We start from the raw sequence: 9,004 nt of genomic DNA on the forward strand, positions 1-9,004 counted from the left end.
AAATCAAAATGTTCTGGGCCGAAGTGAAACTACTCCAAAGATCAGGGGTTAAAGTGCAAATTCGTTATCAGATCTTCTTAAGAAAACAGGCCACTGGGCCATCATTTTTATTTCTTTGGGCCAAACATTACCTAAGCCCAGCCGAAAGTCCAAGCGAAAACACAATGCCAGCCCGTCTTCTATCACTCAGACCCAACCAAAATAAAGGCATGGGCTCTGACCTTCTAGCCCAACCGAAATTAAGAAACAAAACCAAAACCCATTTACAAAACCCAACCAAAACTAACTCTTGGCCCATCAGAAAAATAAACATCAGCCCAATTTCCTTTCCTTTTCTTTCTTCTCTTTTCTTTCTTTTCTTTCTTCCCCATTCGTTTCTTCTTCTCCTCTGGCCATCCGAAGCTCACTCCAGTTGGCGGCCATGGTGGCCGCCGGTAGCGCCACCGCGGCCACCACCTCCGGCGGCGGTCGCCGGCGACTTCTCCGGTCGCCAAAATTTCTCAAAATACACCTCCCCACTCCATTTTTCGCGCAGACTCCATTTTTGAAGTTAGTTTTTACAAAAGATGACCCAAAAGTGGTCAAAATGCCAAGAAATCAGTTCAGTTTTTATTTTTTAAAACTCTCAAATCTTCACCAAAAATCATAAAAATTATGCCAAAACCCTCCTGATAACTTCTACAATACAACTATAATCTTAGTTTGACAAGTAAACAACAACAAAAGGATGCATTAAATCAAAACAGTCCCTAAAATTCTTTTTGGCATTTTTTCAAACAATTAACATGCATTCACAAGAAATCATCTTTTTCCTTTAATTTCATACATGGCTTACCCCAAAACTTCAACAACACCACATAACAACAACATCAATAAAAGAAAGAGACAAATAGATAGCAAAACATGAATTTAATCTAATTAGTTAATAAAATGAAAAGCTGGAAAAAAAATAATAATAATACCTCAATGAGGAGTTTGGTCCCTTGGCCAAAGTTTGTGATGAAATTTGCCAAGCTCCAAATAGCCTAACCGATCGCTGCTTCCTTTTGTTGTTTTAAGTTGTGTGTGAGTGTGTTGGGAGAAACAAAAAAAAAGAAAAAGGAACCGAGAGGGAGAGAGCCCAGAGTCAGAGTGAGAGTTGGAGTCTTTTTTTCTTCTTCTGTCTGACCTGATGGTCCGTCCAGAGAGCAGAGAATCGAGAGGGACTTGTAGGAAAAAAAAAAAAAATGGGGCTTGTGTGTAGGATTTTTTTTCAAATGATAGCTTCTGCCAATGAAAAGAAAGGTGCCTGGCAATTGAGTGTGGAATGGGTTAATAGGGGTTTTGGTAGAGAAAATGATTATGATGATTTTTTTTATTTTTTTTACTTTTATTTTATTTTTGTTGTTTGTTTGTTTGTTTTTTTTTTTTTGGTTTGTTTTTCTTTTTTTTTTTCCTTTTTTTTTTAAAGCAAACCTGCAAAAATGAGAAAAATGCACATTAAAATGCTAGAAAATAAATAATTCATTAAATAGAAAAATCTTGAGAAAATATTAAAAATTGACAAAAATTTGGTGTCTACAAGAAATCTGAAGCCTAAGCTCTGATACCAACTGTGACGACCCCACTTCTCCCAAGGGCGAACCCAAGGGTATCGGCGGGCCGCCTGCCTAGCTCGCGCCAGGACTCAAAACTTAAAGTTCAAAAGAGCACTAAATACAATATATACAATCCCAAAAGTTATATTCACATCTTCAAAAGTCTCGAGTCAAACCACTCTAATATACTACAATCACAACCAGCAGAAGATAGACCCTAAGGAGGGTCCTTATATAAACCACCGAAACAAAAACAAACATTCTAACTATTCAACTATTACAAGCCAAACTAACTAAACTAGTATACGAGCCAAAAGTCCCCGCGTCGGCCCCTGCTAAGGAAAACAAAAGGAATGGGGTAAGCTATATGCTTAGTAAGTAAACAGGGGCGAAAGCATAAATTCACGTAGCAACAATTACACATTTAGAGTAAAGCAAAAGCAGAAAAGAACAACATCATAATAAGGATACAGGTGGCTCCAAAGCCAACTCATGTGCCATGCGTGATCTCCTGCCGACACTCCGTCGACTGCAAATAATAGTCCGTAGAACTTCACTTGTACACCCACCGACACCTTATCACCCTCACTGGCCAGTCACCTCACAAACTTGCCCGGGCGAACGAAATCACAAACTTGAGCTTGAGTCACAAGCTCGGGTCACAAACTTGGTCACCTTCTCGGTGAACCGGATTCACAAAATTGGTTCATAACATGAACCTACAAACTTGGTGACCTCAGACTAAGTTGGACTGACTTCGACCAAGCCCTAACCGGCTCGAATAGTCCAACCAGGTCAAGAGTTCGCCCCAAACTCACAAACTTCACCAAAATTATTCAAAATCACAAACTTTGCAAACTTCCCAAACTTTATTCGAAAGTCGCCCCGAGCCACAAGCTCAAGGGTTTTGGTTCCAAAAGGTTCATATACATATGCCAAGTACAATTATACATTCAAATTAGGGTTTAGGTCGAGTGCGATAAAGTACACCCTCGCCTAGGTACCCTTTTCATACATATCGAAACACATAAGCAACTAACACGTAAGAGCGGCCTGAATACTTACTCAAAATACCAAAAGTAGTACAAAGGCGGAATTCACTTTGTGTGTTGGCTAGTAGTGGGCCCCACCGGCTCCGCCTAGCTCACCACTGTCTGAAATCGAAGATTATGTCACAATATATCACAAACGGCAACTAACGTACTTAAAACAAGCAAAACGGCAAAATTGGCACGCGCAAGTGCGGAAACGACAAAAATGGCACACGCGCGCGCGCGGAACGGCAAACGGGACGGCCAAATCTGCCATCTCAAACCGTTTTGGTCAAAAGTTAGGCTAGGAGTGTCGGATCAAGGTACATGAGGTACCGTTGCGAAGCTAAGAGGAAGGGCTACAACTTCCCTTTAGACATCTCAACCCAGATCTCAATAGATATAGGTCAAAAATGCACGAAATTGTGCCAGCTGTTTCATTGCGAGTTACCAAACAGTCCCTGTTTACAAGGCCGTAACTCATGGCTCAGAAATCGAAATCAAGAAATTCCAAAGGCGTTAGAAAGCTGGGACATAAGGCTAAAACTTTCTTGTTTTGGCCAAGACCTGAATCCATTCAGAACAGAACGAAAATCGAGTGCCAAAATACCCGTCAGAACTGTCCAAATACCGGGCAGTTCTGACGATCGATATTGTTTTGATCAAAACCGGAGCTACGGAACTCAGATTTCAACGTACTTTATACCGTTTCGAAGCTGAGACCAAGATCTAAATTTCTTATGAAGGAGTTGACACCCAAATCATACTGTATCAAAACCGAAAGATCACGGGCAGAAGCTAAACTAAAAGACGTACCAAATCTGATGTTCAAAACAGGCTTGAGCATTTCATCTATAACTCATGATACACTAATCCGTTTAACCTGAGATTTTACAGGCATACACAGGACTCAAGGGGCTACAATGTTGAAGAAGGCTACTCAATCTAGTTTCGAGTGCAACCAGGTCGAAAGTGCAATATACTATACCAGAATCGCAAAAACAGATTCACAAAACGTATTCTAGTGCAAACATCATAACTCAGCCTACACAAGTCCAAATCCAGAAATTCCAAAGGCATATGGTAGCTAATACATCAAGCTACATTTCATTAGAAGACCATAACAACTAATTCTGAAGCAATACCAGCCAAAACAACCAATTACAAGTGCAGTTTTCACATTCTGATCAACCCAGAACACCAACAGTAAAATCGACATATCTCACTCTACACTACTCCAAATGACCTGAAATTTTACAGGCACCTCAAACACATCAATACCTACAACTTTCATGTTTTAAGCAAAGGCCAATTCGGCCTCTAAGTAGGAGATACAAAACCGGACAGAAAAGGGGGTGGTGAAACCCTAAGTTGCTGAAATTTCCTCCAAATCCAAAATTACTTGCAATTATCACTCATTTGCACTTACTAGAGTCGTTACCCCTCATTTCCAATCATCATACATAGCCACATCATAGTGATCATATGCAACCAGCAAAAATTCCAAATAAATAGAAAACTTCATCAATCTTAACTAAAATCAAGAAATAGTCCACAAAATCACACTCATAACAACCACAAGTCATTTATTAAGCATCTTTAGATAGAAGAGAGGGGTTCCATAGTCACTTACCTTAGAACCAAAGAAGAGAGACCACTTAGCACCTTAAGCTTCCAAACAACTCCACACAACTCCTTACAAGCACTAAACTAAGAGGTTTTATGGAAGGAATTCAAGATTAAACGGTTAAGTTGTTGATTTGGGCAAGATTAGAGCAAGGAATTGAGAGAGGTTTTCTTCCTTCTTGCAAGAGAGAGGGCCGGCCAAAGGTAAGAGAAAAATGGTGATTTTTGGTTAATTTTAAGATATTTAACCAATTGGGTCAAAAGTCAAAAAATGGAATAGTAAATCTTATTGTAAGAGTTAATCTTATGGTGACACTTGTCACATTTTTTGAAATATCTACCTAACTTTTCTCTCTCATATCAATCCAAATTGCAATCTCTACTTATCTCTTAACACCCGGTAAATTAAACCCAGTATTCGAAACTTAACCTAATCGGCCGAAATTTTCCGAACTTTTCGCACTCGTGGGTCCCACGTTCGATATACGTTGTTAATTTCTCAAAAACCAACTAATACTAGAAAAATCATCTAAAAACTCCATTTACTCAATAAAAATTATCTGGGGAATTTTTCTAATACAGAAAAATGTAGAAAAGACGAGTTTCCAATCTTAACCGGAAATTAGGGTTTTTGTTCACTTCGGGTTTCTAACCTTCTTAAACTTAATTAATCTATACAAAATGGATTAAATCCTATACTTACCCACACTAAAACACACATTAACATAACTAACTTTAATCACCACTCAAACTTGTTCGAATACAAAACTAGGGTTTAAATCTTACTCCCTACTTAGGGTTTTCGAAATACTCCCAAAACCAAACGTTACCGCCAAATTAATGAATATATCAACGTAGTACGAACTGGGGCCTCACAATCTCCCCCCCTTAAAAGAATTTCGTCCTCGAAATTCCAACTTGCACTAATCAGATCAAATAATCCTCAAAAGCAGTCAAGTACACAACAGGCAATGCCTCAAAAGTTCAACCACTCGAGTAGTAGCCGGTCTACAACTACACAAGTACGAATAAGTTCAAAAGCCGGGTTCAAACAAATAAGCTCAAAAGATTATACTCAAATATACATATTTTTACAAAGTCACACTAAAAATATACAAGTTATCCGACATCCGGTCGGTGCAAAATCCATTATTTACGTGAGCACTACGGCTCCAAAAATGTAGTCAATCACTGGGTAACAAAAGAAGCCAGGCATACTGGTTATAACAAAATAAACATGGCAGATATAACAAATTAAACATATCAGATAGTCAAAACGAAATTCCATCAACGGTCCTACACGCCTCCCCTACGGAACCTACCTAATCCACCAGCACCGCCCCGGCGGCCCTAGGGTGCAAACCTAAAGAATAGGTCCAAATAGCTAACTTCAATATTAAGTAAGAACCAAATCGATTCACACTGGGACTGGCCATCTCCAAGTGCAATCAACTCAATCCCCACTTTGCCTTATGGAAAAATTACAAAAGTCAATATCAAAATCTTAGCATTCAATATTTACCTTAATAGCCAAGTATCCCACAGTCCGGCATCCTAAACTTCAAGCCTAGGATACACTACAGAAATCTGAAGCCTAAGCTCTGATACCAACTGTGACGACCCCACTTCTCCCAAGGGCGAACCCAAGGGTATCGGCGGGCCGCCTGCCTAGCTCGCGCCAGGACTCAAAACTTAAAGTTCAAAAGAGCACTAAATACAATATATACAATCCCAAAAGTTATATTCACATCTTCAAAAGTCTCGAGTCAAACCACTCTAATATACTACAATCACAACCAGCAGAAGATAGACCCTAAGGAGGGTCCTTATATAAACCACCGAAACAAAAACAAACATTCTAACTATTCAACTATTACAAGCCAAACTAACTAAACTAGTATACGAGCCAAAAGTCCCCGCGTCGGCCCCTGCTAAGGAAAACAAAAGGAATGGGGTAAGCTATATGCTTAGTAAGTAAACAGGGGCGAAAGCATAAATTCACGTAGCAACAATTACACATTTAGAGTAAAGCAAAAGCAGAAAAGAACAACATCATAATAAGGATACAGGTGGCTCCAAAGCCAACTCATGTGCCATGCGTGATCTCCTGCCGACACTCCGTCGACTGCAAATAATAGTCCGTAGAACTTCACTTGTACACCCACCGACACCTTATCACCCTCACTGGCCAGTCACCTCACAAACTTGCCCGGGCGAACGAAATCACAAACTTGAGCTTGAGTCACAAGCTCGGGTCACAAACTTGGTCACCTTCTCGGTGAACCGGATTCACAAAATTGGTTCATAACATGAACCTACAAACTTGGTGACCTCAGACTAAGTTGGACTGACTTCGACCAAGCCCTAACCGGCTCGAATAGTCCAACCAGGTCAAGAGTTCGCCCCAAACTCACAAACTTCACCAAAATTATTCAAAATCACAAACTTTGCAAACTTCCCAAACTTTATTCGAAAGTCGCCCCGAGCCACAAGCTCAAGGGTTTTGGTTCCAAAAGGTTCATATACATATGCCAAGTACAATTATACATTCAAATTAGGGTTTAGGTCGAGTGCGATAAAGTACACCCTCGCCTAGGTACCCTTTTCATACATATCGAAACACATAAGCAACTAACACGTAAGAGCGGCCTGAATACTTACTCAAAATACCAAAAGTAGTACAAAGGCGGAATTCACTTTGTGTGTTGGCTAGTAGTGGGCCCCACCGGCTCCGCCTAGCTCACCACTGTCTGAAATCGAAGATTATGTCACAATATATCACAAACGGCAACTAACGTACTTAAAACAAGCAAAACGGCAAAATTGGCACGCGCAAGTGCGGAAACGACAAAAATGGCACACGCGCGCGCGCGGAACGGCAAACGGGACGGCCAAATCTGCCATCTCAAACCGTTTTGGTCAAAAGTTAGGCTAGGAGTGTCGGATCAAGGTACATGAGGTACCGTTGCGAAGCTAAGAGGAAGGGCTACAACTTCCCTTTAGACATCTCAACCCAGATCTCAATAGATATAGGTCAAAAATGCACGAAATTGTGCCAGCTGTTTCATTGCGAGTTACCAAACAGTCCCTGTTTACAAGGCCGTAACTCATGGCTCAGAAATCGAAATCAAGAAATTCCAAAGGCGTTAGAAAGCTGGGACATAAGGCTAAAACTTTCTTGTTTTGGCCAAGACCTGAATCCATTCAGAACAGAACGAAAATCGAGTGCCAAAATACCCGTCAGAACTGTCCAAATACCGGGCAGTTCTGACGATCGATATTGTTTTGATCAAAACCGGAGCTACGGAACTCAGATTTCAACGTACTTTATACCGTTTCGAAGCTGAGACCAAGATCTAAATTTCTTATGAAGGAGTTGACACCCAAATCATACTGTATCAAAACCGAAAGATCACGGGCAGAAGCTAAACTAAAAGACGTACCAAATCTGATGTTCAAAACAGGCTTGAGCATTTCATCTATAACTCATGATACACTAATCCGTTTAACCTGAGATTTTACAGGCATACACAGGACTCAAGGGGCTACAATGTTGAAGAAGGCTACTCAATCTAGTTTCGAGTGCAACCAGGTCGAAAGTGCAATATACTATACCAGAATCGCAAAAACAGATTCACAAAACGTATTCTAGTGCAAACATCATAACTCAGCCTACACAAGTCCAAATCCAGAAATTCCAAAGGCATATGGTAGCTAATACATCAAGCTACATTTCATTAGAAGACCATAACAACTAATTCTGAAGCAATACCAGCCAAAACAACCAATTACAAGTGCAGTTTTCACATTCTGATCAACCCAGAACACCAACAGTAAAATCGACATATCTCACTCTACACTACTCCAAATGACCTGAAATTTTACAGGCACCTCAAACACATCAATACCTACAACTTTCATGTTTTAAGCAAAGGCCAATTCGGCCTCTAAGTAGGAGATACAAAACCGGACAGAAAAGGGGGTGGTGAAACCCTAAGTTGCTGAAATTTCCTCCAAATCCAAAATTACTTGCAATTATCACTCATTTGCACTTACTAGAGTCGTTACCCCTCATTTCCAATCATCATACATAGCCACATCATAGTGATCATATGCAACCAGCAAAAATTCCAAATAAATAGAAAACTTCATCAATCTTAACTAAAATCAAGAAATAGTCCACAAAATCACACTCATAACAACCACAAGTCATTTATTAAGCATCTTTAGATAGAAGAGAGGGGTTCCATAGTCACTTACCTTAGAACCAAAGAAGAGAGACCACTTAGCACCTTAAGCTTCCAAACAACTCCACACAACTCCTTACAAGCACTAAACTAAGAGGTTTTATGGAAGGAATTCAAGATTAAACGGTTAAGTTGTTGATTTGGGCAAGATTAGAGCAAGGAATTGAGAGAGGTTTTCTTCCTTCTTGCAAGAGAGAGGGCCGGCCAAAGGTAAGAGAAAAATGGTGATTTTTGGTTAATTTTAAGATATTTAACCAATTGGGTCAAAAGTCAAAAAATGGAATAGTAAATCTTATTGTAAGAGTTAATCTTATGGTGACACTTGTCACATTTTTTGAAATATCTACCTAACTTTTCTCTCTCATATCAATCCAAATTGCAATCTCTACTTATCTCTTAACACCCGGTAAATTAAACCCAGTATTCGAAACTTAACCTAATCGGCCGAAATTTTCCGAACTTTTCGCACTCGTGGGTCCCACGTTCGATATACGTTGTTAATTTCTCAAAAACCAACTAATAC

General features: G+C 39.9%; 2 long non-coding RNA genes across 2 annotated transcripts; both read right to left on the reverse strand.

Moving 5' to 3' along the window:
• Positions 1-1,686: 1,686 nt before the first annotated feature.
• Positions 1,687-4,492, reverse strand: LOC140035921 (uncharacterized). The gene is made up of 2 exons (XR_011839816.1): positions 2,643-4,492; positions 1,687-1,912 (listed from the first exon to the last, which is right to left on the reverse strand). It is a non-coding gene; the product is annotated as an uncharacterized lncRNA (long non-coding RNA).
• Positions 4,493-5,939: 1,447 nt separating this feature from the next.
• On the reverse strand, positions 5,940-8,745 carry LOC140035922 (uncharacterized). The gene is made up of 2 exons (XR_011839817.1): positions 6,896-8,745; positions 5,940-6,165 (listed from the first exon to the last, which is right to left on the reverse strand). It is a non-coding gene; the product is annotated as an uncharacterized lncRNA (long non-coding RNA).
• Positions 8,746-9,004: the final 259 nt, after the last annotated feature.

The sequence above is a fragment of the Coffea arabica genome, chromosome 2c, assembly GCF_036785885.1.
Source record: "Coffea arabica cultivar ET-39 chromosome 2c, Coffea Arabica ET-39 HiFi, whole genome shotgun sequence".
Classification (NCBI taxonomy): Eukaryota; Viridiplantae; Streptophyta; class Magnoliopsida; order Gentianales; family Rubiaceae; genus Coffea; species Coffea arabica.